Here is an 11134-nt window from a genome sequence, read left to right as displayed (position 1 = left end):
ATGGGAGCACTGTATAAGATAAATGAGCGACGAAAATGTGTAAGTAAAAGATGATCTACAGGAAATTGAAAAGTTTTGATTGGGGTTTTAAAATGACAAGGTTGAAAACTTTTATTTTCCCAAGAAGAATTATTAACAGATTAATGATTGTATTTATGAACTTTTAAAATAGATTTGTAAATGGATTTGTGAATTGGTAGAAAGAGTTACATGTTTTAAAACTTGCAATGCTATATCTTTCCCCTCATCCTCACTTAAACCTATCTGTTAGTCCTACAATGGGTCATGGCTTGACGGTAACCTCAGACGCAAAATAGATCAGAAATCAGCCAACACAGGACAGGTGGCGCCCAATACCGTACGCGTCAAATTTATTAATATATATAAAATAATTTTCCATTAATTAACAGGAATATATTATCAAACGTTTAAGTAAATACAGATTCATTATTATAAATGCATGAAAAAGATAAGATCGAGGAAGGCACAGTGAATTTTGCTATTGTATTTTAGCTCTGGGTGACGGTTCAAATCCTGACCTTCTCACTGTATATATTTTGTTGGTCTACCTCCCACATCCCAAAGACGTATAAGTTAGGTTGACTAGCATTTACAAACTTGGTCCAGTATGAGTGAGTGTTGATGCGTGACAGATCTTGTCTGGTGCCCAAATCCATGTTAGATAGATAGATAGATAGATACTTTATTCATCCCAAGGGAAATTAAAGTACCAGTAGCCAAGAATTAATTCTACCAAGTTAAATACAAACATTTAAGTACACATACTACACAAATAACAAATATTGTACAAATAGTGCAATCACAGTACACTAGATGATAATACAATAATGCTAATTCAGTGACAATTGTGCAAATAATAATACTACCAAGGTGGCACATAATATCAAAGTCAAAATTACAGATACTAAAGTGGCTTAATGTCAAAGTAAAATAAAATAAAGTGACATGGATTATGCTAATAGGGTAAACAAAAAGCTATACAGTGTTTGCATTATACTTGCACATAGCGATTCTGGGATTTGCTCTGGCTCCCCACAACCATGAATATAGATTCAAGAGATTTCAAGGTTAAAAAAATATATATACAGATGGCGAAGTCAGTTGTGCATAGTAGTCTATGGTGGATGTGTGGGTCAGATTTCAGCTATTGTTGGGGGAAAAAAGTGGAGGTAGGTACATCCATCCGTTTTCTAAATCAGCTTATCCAGAGCAGGTCACGTGGAAGCTGGAGCCTATCCCAATAAGCGTTGAACACAGGGAGGCAGTCTATTGCAGGGCGATTATACACACTATGCCAATTTTGCATTGCCAGGCCATCTACCTTGCATGTCTTTGGACTGTGGGAGGAAACCCACGCAGACGCAGGGAGAACATGCTAACTCCACGCAGGTAGTACCCAGGACAAGAATCCGTGGTCTCCTTATTGCGAGATAGCAGTGCTATCACCGTGCCACTATGTTGCTCAGACTTTCAAATAAAGATGTTAAAATTGTTCATTAGTAGTAGTAGCTTCATTATTTCCTCAGTTTACAAAATACAGTGGAATTCTTACGTGTACAGTGCATCCGGAAAGTATTCACAGCGCATCACTTTTTCCACATTTTGTTATGTTACAGCCTTATTCCAAAATGGTTTCAATTCATTTTTTTCCTCAGAATTCTACACACAACACCCCATAATGACAACGTGAAAAAAAAGTTTACTTGAGGTTTTTGCAAATTTATTAAAAATAAAAAAATTGAGATAGCACATGTACATAAGTATTCACAGCCTTTGCCATGAAGCTCAGAATTGAGCTCAGGTGCATCCTGTTTCCCCTGATCATGCTTAAGATGTTTCTGCAGCTTAATTGGAGTCCACCTGTGGTAAATTCAGTTGATTGGACATGATTTGGAAAGGCACACACCTGTCTATATAAGGTCCCACAGTTGACAGTTCATGTCAGAGCACAAACCAAGCATGAAGTCAAAGGAATTGTCTGTAGACCTGTGAGACAGGGTTGTCTCGAGGCACAAATCTGGGGAAGGTTACAGAAAAATTTCTGCTGCTTTGAAGGTCCCAATGAGCACAGTGGCCTCCATCATCCGTAAGTGGAAGAAGTTCGAAACCACCAGGACTCTTCCTAGAGCTGGCCGGCCATCTAAACTGAGCGATCAGGGGAGAAGGGCCTTAGTCAGGGAGGTGACCAAGAACCCGATGGTCAGTCTGTCAGAGCTCCAGAGGTCCTCTTCCAGAAGGACAACCATCTCTGCAGCAATCCACCAATCAGGCTTGTATGCTAGAGTGGCCAGACGGAAGCCACTCCTTAGTAAAAGGCACATGGCAGCCTGCCTGGAGTTTGCCAAAAGGCACCTGAAGGACTCTCAGACCATGAGAAAGAAAATTCTCTGGTCTGATGAGACAAAAATTGAACTCTTTGGTGTGAATGCCAGGCGTCACATTTAGAGGAAACCAGGTACTGCTCATTACCAGGCCAATACCATCCCTACAGTGAAGCATGGTGGTGGCAGCATCATGCTGTGGGGATGTTTTTCAGCGGGAGGGACTGGGAGACTAGTCAGGATAAAGGGAAAGATGACTGCAGCAATGTACAGAGACATCCTGGATGAAAACCTGCTCCACAGCGCTCTTGACCTCAGACTGTTCATCTTTCAGCAGGACAACGACCCTAAGCACACAGCCAAGATATCAAAGGAGTGGCTTCAGGACAACTCTGTGAATGTCCTTAAGCGGCCCAGCCAGAGCCCAGACTTGAATCCGATTGAACATCTCTGGAGAGATCTTAAAATGGCTGTGCACCGACGCTTCCCATCCAACCTGATGGAGCTTGAGAGGTGCTGCAAAGAGGAATGGGCGAAACTGGGCAAGGATAGGTGTGCCAAGCTTGTGGCATCATATTCAAAAAGACTTGAGGCTGTAATTGCTGCCAAAGGTGCATCGACAAAGTATTGAGCAAAGGCTATGAATACTTATGTACATGTGATTTCTCAGTTTTTTTATTTTTAATAAATTTGCAAAAACCTCAAGTAAACTTTTTTCACGTTGTCATTATCGGGTGTTGTGCATAGAATTCTGAGGAAAAAAATAAATTTAATCCATTTTGGAATAAGGCTGTAACATAACAAAATGTGGGAAAAGTGATGCGCTGTGAATACTTTCCGGATGCACTGTATGTCCAGAGGATATTAAAAGTTTAACTGAATTTCAGTAATTTTTTTATTTAACATACTTGAAAGGATGGATATACTCTAGAACAGTGGTTCCCAACCTTTTCCATGCCCTGCATAGCTAGAAACTGATTTATGTTCATATCCCCCACAAAAAGTAGTATCACATTTGAAGATGAAGAAGTTAAATTTCAAATTTCTGAACCACATACAGTATTGTGGGTGAACTAATTGAACTAAAAAAATAAGCTTTTAGCTTATTGGTGCATACAATTTAAATATAAATTGAGCAATTTACCTTTATAAATCACAATAATCTTGTAAATGTGTCCTCTGCGAAATTTAGACACTCGATTGCTGATATGGCAGTTGGGGTATCCCATGAAGATCAAGCACTGTGATGTAATGATATACGATCAACGATCATGGGATTTCATGGGTTGGAGATCCCCGTGAAGCAACGGCTGCCAGAGCACCGTTAAGCAATGACATACAGTTGATGAGCTTTGTACCCTGATAACACCTGCACTGCAGTTCAGAAACAGATGCACCGCCCAATGACAATTGCTGCCCTACTGCCAGGACCGCCAGCAAAAAAGATGGCTTGAGTGTAAGTAGCAGGTGTTGTGGAAGAAAATTATGAATACAGACAGCCCCCACTGGAATGCCCCGATTTAAGCAATAAAACACAGGAAGGAGGAAGTGCCAATCGATATTCTTTATTTAAATCTCCAAAGAGGTAACAAGTGCATTACATGTTAGCCACATGCTACAAAGAAAAAAAGTGTCCTCTGCGCTATATTTATACAATTCATTGATTAGGTCACCATTCTTTAAAAGGAATTCATTACATAATAAGAAAACTTTTAACATGATTGGTTACACCTAGTTGCTAGCGGGACATGGCAGATGTTGATACCTTAAATGAACACAATTTGATTGATAGTCCTGCTTGCTTAGGATGTACATGACATTTTAAATGTATTATTTTTATTCTTATTTTAGGATATGGGTGAGTTTCTCCATTCACACACTGTTTCTCATGGTCAAAAAGAACAATGGCTTAAATTCTTTTTATGATCCAGCTGGGTTCAAAAACAAAAAACTTCTATAGAAGAATGGTTATGCCATAAATGTAACATTTTCTCTTAAGGGGTTATATAAAATAACAAGAAATACATTTATCATAGTGAATAATAAAATAACAGCATCAGCTTTTAAGCATAAGCTCAGAAGGATATTAGACTCAGATTAACATTGGACCAGGGTTCAAATTCAACTCTTACAGTGTTGCATCCAGTTCAGTAACCATTGTCCCGCACTGGCAAAAATCAAAATCAGTGCTTGTACAGAAATCAATACTAGACCTTGCCCTTCTCTACATTTCCAGGTTCAAATTCCATTCCATTTTCCAAAAGTTATTCACCTTTACGAACTCTCCGCCTGCAGCAAGGAACCCGCAAGAATGCACATTTCTGTGGCTCATTCGTAGGTGACAATATTGTGTGTGCAATGCCCGATTCTTGTTATATCATAGAACAGCTAATAAATGAACTAAAAATGACAACACCCTGCAAGACACTGATTGCAACTCAATAAAGTTGGACAATGCACCTCACTCAATTTTGGTAAATTATGAAGCAGCCTTCCTCTTTGTCGCACCCCTGTGGGCACTCCAGGTTGTTTTAGAACATCTGATAAAATTGCTTACAGGAAAGTTGTCACATCAATATTTTCAGAGTATAGAAGTAGAATTTATTCATGGATTAAAAGGTTAAACATGGAAGAGATAGAGTATGCTAATGTGAAATTCCACTATTGTATTTAATTCAACAAGTACATGTTGATTTCTCTTTAAAAAGTAGTAGAACTGATTAGTACAACTGGTAATATTGGTTGAGACATAGTTCAGTGATTCTGAAATGCATGACTGTTTACAACTAAATGATCAGGAAATTTCTTTATAACATTCACTCCAAATTATCTTAAGAATCGTACCAAATCCACTGTTCTTCAATGATGGATTTCCTTAACAATCTGTGTGTGCAGTTATACCACACCCTACATTCCCAGCTAACATGTTAAAAGGCCCAGGCCTGCTCTTTTCAAAATTGAGAAGTCACCATGCTTCTTTTGTAACTATTCACCTCTGCTGCCAGTTATTGGCAATGCCATCTGAATGGCATGATAAATCTTCAGCCTCCAGCTCACTCAGTCTCAGCCCTTAGAGGGACATTGTGTTCATATATTTTCATTTTAATGTCTAGATATGTCTAGTCAGCTTTTGTAATGCATACATAACCAAGCTACACAGGGTGCCAGTCAATAGCAGGGCACATTCACACACTCAAGGCCAGTTTAGTGTTGCCAGTTAACTTAAACTGCTAGTCTTTGGGATTTAGAAGGAGTGCCTGGAGAAAAAGACCTGACATATAGCATGCTTGTTTGAAGAAGGTCTGAGGCATTCTCTCTCTCCACTACTGACTATTGGTAATGCTTAGCCTGCTTTTAGTGTTTGATCTGCTGTCAGGCTCTCCTAATAGTATCACCAAGGGCATCTTGCTCTCACTCACCACTTGTGAGTTGAAACAGGCCACCATAAGGTTATTTACAGCATCTTGCTATAACAGGGACTAACATGAATTACGAAATTATAAGCATTGGAAAAGGCATCAGGATTTCTTAATACGTGTATGCTGGAAACAACAGACAAATAGATCACCAGAAGGGGGTGCTATCCATCCATCCATTTTACAATCCCATCCAACACAGGGCGCCAGAAAGGAACCAATCCTGGGCAGGGCGCCAACCCACTGCAGAGGGGCTACTATGTCTCAGTAAAATGGGTGAGATCTGAGAGTCAATTGCATATATACTGTATATAAATGGATGATGAGGTGTATCTATCTAAAAGAGTTAGGCTTGTGGGACTTATTTAATAGTTGGTGCTCCTCTATAAGGGATGGGTAATTAGGTTTTTGCCTGGCTCTTTAAGAGAAGTTTGGGGTATGAGCTGGAAGGCCCCAGGAGTTTTTTATGCTTTTCCTAACCCCAGAAGTAACAGTTTGACTTCCCTCTGAAGTAATTCTGTCCAAGACTTATAGGCCCCTTCTGGCCCTAGAGCTATTGAATGTGGAGTCTTAGAAAATTGTTTGACAAGCACTTGACTGGAGAAAAGAAGAGAGGCCAAATGTATATCAATAAAGGTACAGAGGGTGACAAATTGATTTATATGTAGTAAGAATACCATGTAATAAGGAAAGACCAAATCTTGTTTTTAATTGGTGACATATCTAAAGACTGAGACCAACTAGTCTGCAGCTGCCTGCAATAAAATTAAACCTGTTTGATTTTCTCTTAGATGGACATGCGGGCTGTATATGCAGGAGAACTGACAACTTATAAATACTCATCCAGAAGTACAATGCATAGATTGTAGAGCATGATTTGAACCTCACAAATAGAAGAGAAACTCATCTGTCTGATGTCTTGTGTTTTATGTACTAACTAGCATAATACCCGCGCTTCGCAGCGGAGAAGTAGTGTGTTAAAGAGGTTATGTAAACATATATATACATATCTACATATACACACATCTACATATACATATATATACATACATATACACATCCACATATACATATATATACATATACAAATTTACACATCTACATATATATAAATATATATACCTATTGTAAAAGGCGCCGTATAGAGCCCAACCTGGCACAGACTCAGGCAGAGGCACGTACTTAAATAAAACAGTTTTTATTCTTTCTTCAGCCATGGGGCATGCCTTCCCCGTGTCCCACAGGCCCAACACAGTCCCAAATACACTCCCAATTAGCACAACAAACCACACTTCTTCTCTCCCACCACTCCACCACAAGCTTAGTCGTCGTCGTCGTCGTCGTCGTCGTCGTCCTCCTCCTCCTCCCGACTCTGGCTCTCTCGAGTGGTGGTGGCTGGCCTTTTTTATATCCCACCCAGAAGCGTTCCAGGTGCTTGATTACCTGGCCCTAATTGACCTTCCGGGTGAGGCTGACGAGTCGACCAGCTGGGCTGGAAAGTCCATGCAGCTCCCCCTGGCGGCCATCCAAGCCCCCAACCAGGCTGTGGAGGACTCCATCTCCCATGGAGCCTTGCGCCAGGTTGGGGAATCATCGTCCACCAGGGAGGCTGCCACCAAGCGTCCTGGGGGAGGTACTGAGCTGCCCATGGTGGCTCCCCCGGAACAGATGCAGCAGGGGCGTCCCTGCTGGACATGGGACCCGGCTGTCCTTCACAATATGTACATATATACATATAAATATATACATATCTACATATATATACACATATATATACATATGCACATATATATATATAAATATAGACATACATATATACATACATTCATACATTCACATATATATATATATATATATAGCAAAATACCCGTGCTTCGCAGCGGAGAAGTAGTGTGTTAAAGAGGTTATGTAAACATATATATACATATACATATATACATATATACACATATCTACATATACATATATATACATATATACATATATATATATATATACATATACACAACCACATATATATATACATATACATATACACATATCAACATATATATACACATACAGTGGTGTGAAAAACTATTTGCCCCCTTCCTGATTTCTTATTCTTTTGCATGTTTGTCACACAAAATGTTTCTTATCATCAAACACATTTAACCATTAGTCAAATATAATACAAGTAAACACAAAATGCAGTTTTTAAATGATGGTTTTTATTATTTAGGGAGAAAAAAAATCCAAACCTACATGGCCCTGTGTGAAAAAGTAATTGCCCCCTTGTTAAAAAATAACCTAACTGTGGTGTATCACACCGGAGTTCAATTTCCGTAGCCACCCCCAGGCCTGATTACTGCCACACCTGTTTCAATCAAGAAATCACTTAAATAGGAGCTGCCTGACACAGAGAAGTAGACCAAAAGCACCTCAAAAGCTAGACATCATGCCAAGATCCAAAGAAATTCAGGAACAAATGAGAACAGAAGTAATTGAGATCTATCAGTCTGGTAAAGGTTATAAAGCCATTTCTAAAGCTTTGGGACTCCAGCGAACCACAGTGAGAGCCATTATCCACAAATGGCAAAAACATGGAACAATGGTGAACCTTCCCAGGAGTGGCCGGCCGACCAAAATTACCCCAAGAGCGCAGAGACGACTCATCCGAGAGGTCACAAAAGACCCCAGGACAACGTCTAAAGAACTGCAGGCCTCACTTGCCTCAATTAAGGTCAGTGTTCACGACTCCACCATAAGAAAGAGACTGGGCAAAAACGGCCTGCATGGCAGATTTCCAAGACGCAAACCACTGTTAAGCAAAAAGAACATTAGGGCTCGTCTCAATTTTGCTAAGAAACATCTCAATGATTGCCAAGACTTTTGGGAAAATACCTTGTGGACTGATGAGACAAAAGTTGAACTTTTTGGAAGGCAAATGTCCCGTTACATCTGGCGTAAAAGGAACACAGCATTTCAGAAAAAGAACATCATACCAACAGTAAAATATGGTGGTGGTAGTGTGATGGTCTGGGGTTGTTTTGCTGCTTCAGGACCTGGAAGGCTTGCTGTGATAGATGGAACCATGAATTCTACTGTCTACCAAAAAAATCCTGAAGGAGAATGTCCGGCCATCTGTTCGTCAACTCAAGCTGAAGCGATCTTGGGTGCTGCAACAGGACAATGACCCAAAACACACCAGCAAATCCACCTCTGAATGGCTGAAGAAAAACAAAATGAAGACTTTGGAGTGTCCTAGTCAAAGTCCTGACCTGAATCCAATTGAGATGCTATGGCATGACCTTAAAAGGCGGTTCATGCTAGAAAACCCTCAAATAAAGCTGAATTACAACAATTTTGCAAAGATGAGTGGGCCAAAATTCCTCCAGAGCGCTGTAAAAGACTCATTGCAAGTTATCGCAAACGCTTGATTGCAGTTATTGCTGCTAAGGGTGGCCCAACCAGTTATTAGGTTCAGGGGGCAATTACTTTTTCACACAGGGCCATGTAGGTTTGGATTTTTTTTTCTCCCTAAATAATAAAAACCACCATTTACAAACTGCATTTTGTGTTTACTTGTGTTATATTTGACTAATGGTTAAATGTGTTTGATGATCAGAAACATTTTGTGTGACAAACATGCAAAAGAATAAGAAATCAGGAAGGGGGCAAATAGTTTTTCACACCACCGTATATATATATATATATATATATATATATATATATATATATATATATATATATATATATATATATATCTAAATCCCCGCGAAGTACTGCTTTTAAATTTTTATTAAGAAGAAAACCTTTTTAAATTGAGGGAAAATATATGAATAACAAATATCTAAATCCCCGCGAAGTACTGCTTTTAAATTTTTATTAAGAAGAAAACCTTTTTAAATTGAGGGACAATATATGAATAACAATTTGTTAAGGATCTGTTTTTTTGTGAAGCAGCCTTAACACAGCTTTTCCGCTGTTTTATAAACGAACGCCATATAAGGTCTTCCTTTTTCCTTGCTTCGCCAAGAAAGGAGCCTTTTTATTAAATCCAAGGGTTCCTCGCTTTTTTTTTTTTCTTTTTTTACGATTGTTATAGTTCTGTTTGTATACCACATTGTCAGTTCAGCACTCCGGTTGTAATATGACCAAGCTGTGCAAGCTTACTGTTAAGAATGCAACGTATAGTTGTACAGGAGAAAAGCAATCTTGCCTCAAATCAATGGCAACCTTTTGTAGGTCTATGAACTTAATTTAAACTTTAGGTTTACACGGTGCTTACTTTCCGAAGTACTTGTACTCATGAATATGTCTGTATGCGTCAGTCGCTCAAATCCACGCGCTTCGCACCGGCAAAGTACTGCTTTTAAATTTTTATTAAGAAGAAAAGAAAACCTTTTTAAATTGAAGGAAAATATACCAATAACAATTTGTTAAGGATCTGTTTTTTTGTGAAGCTGACTTCACACAGCCTCTCCGCTGTTTTATAAACAAACGCCATATAAGGTCTTCCTTTTTCGTTGCTTCGCCAACGGAAGCAGCCTTTTTATTTAATCCACGGGTTGTCCGCTGTTTTTTTGTTCGTTTATTACGATTGTTATAGTTCTGTTTGTATACCACGTTGTCAGTTCAGCACTCCGGTTGTAATATGACCAAGCTGTGCAAGCACACTCTTGAGAATGCAACGTATAGTTGTACAGGAGAAAAGCAATCTTGCCTGAAATCAATGGCAACCTTTTGTAGGTCTATGAACTTAATTTAAACTTTAGGTTTACACGGTGCATTCTTTCTGAAGTACCTGCACTCATGAATATATCTGTATGCGTCAGTCGCTCAAAATCCCCGCGCTTCGAACCGGCGAAGTACTGCTTTTAAATTTTTATTAAGAAGAAAAGAAAACCTTTTTAAATTGAGGGAAAATATACCAATAACAATTTGTTAAGGATCTGTTTTTTTGTGAAGCTGCCTTCACTCGAGTGATCACTTCGAGCTGACTTGCTGGCTAACCATAAGCGTTACCTGGTAGGTAACCACCCATACAATCAGATTGTGAATCAGACTATGAATGCCGTGAATGTAATTACCCCGATCTACATGCTGTCAAATAAACGAACCACACGCCATGGCGCAATTTTAGGGGCTTCGCCTCTAGCGCTAACGTCCGAGGTTCAATTCCCGTAAGGGAGTGAAGTGAGTGGGTGGTTACCTACCAGGTAACGCTTATGGTTGGCCAGCAAGTCAGCTAACATCAGCCACGGTGCCTTCATTTGTGAGAAGCAGATCATAGAATGGTTGAAAATAGTTTACTGTCAAATAATGCAAAGAGTACGCGACACGTGTTTCCCCCTTATTCTTGGCTCATCAGGCGTACACACTCACTGCACTCGC

General features: G+C 39.5%; 1 protein-coding gene across 2 annotated transcripts in view; it reads left to right on the top strand.

Moving 5' to 3' along the window:
- c7h5orf63 (chromosome 7 C5orf63 homolog) overlaps positions 1 to 11134 on the top strand; it is a 389765-nt gene that overhangs the window by 311751 nt on the left and 66880 nt on the right. The gene's annotated exons all lie outside the window — the stretch shown is intronic.

The sequence above is a fragment of the Erpetoichthys calabaricus genome, chromosome 7 (assembly GCF_900747795.2).
Source record: "Erpetoichthys calabaricus chromosome 7, fErpCal1.3, whole genome shotgun sequence".
Classification (NCBI taxonomy): Eukaryota; Metazoa; Chordata; class Cladistia; order Polypteriformes; family Polypteridae; genus Erpetoichthys; species Erpetoichthys calabaricus.
The sequence above is the reverse complement of the archived record's forward strand: the minus strand, read 5'-3'. Positions and strand labels throughout refer to the sequence as shown.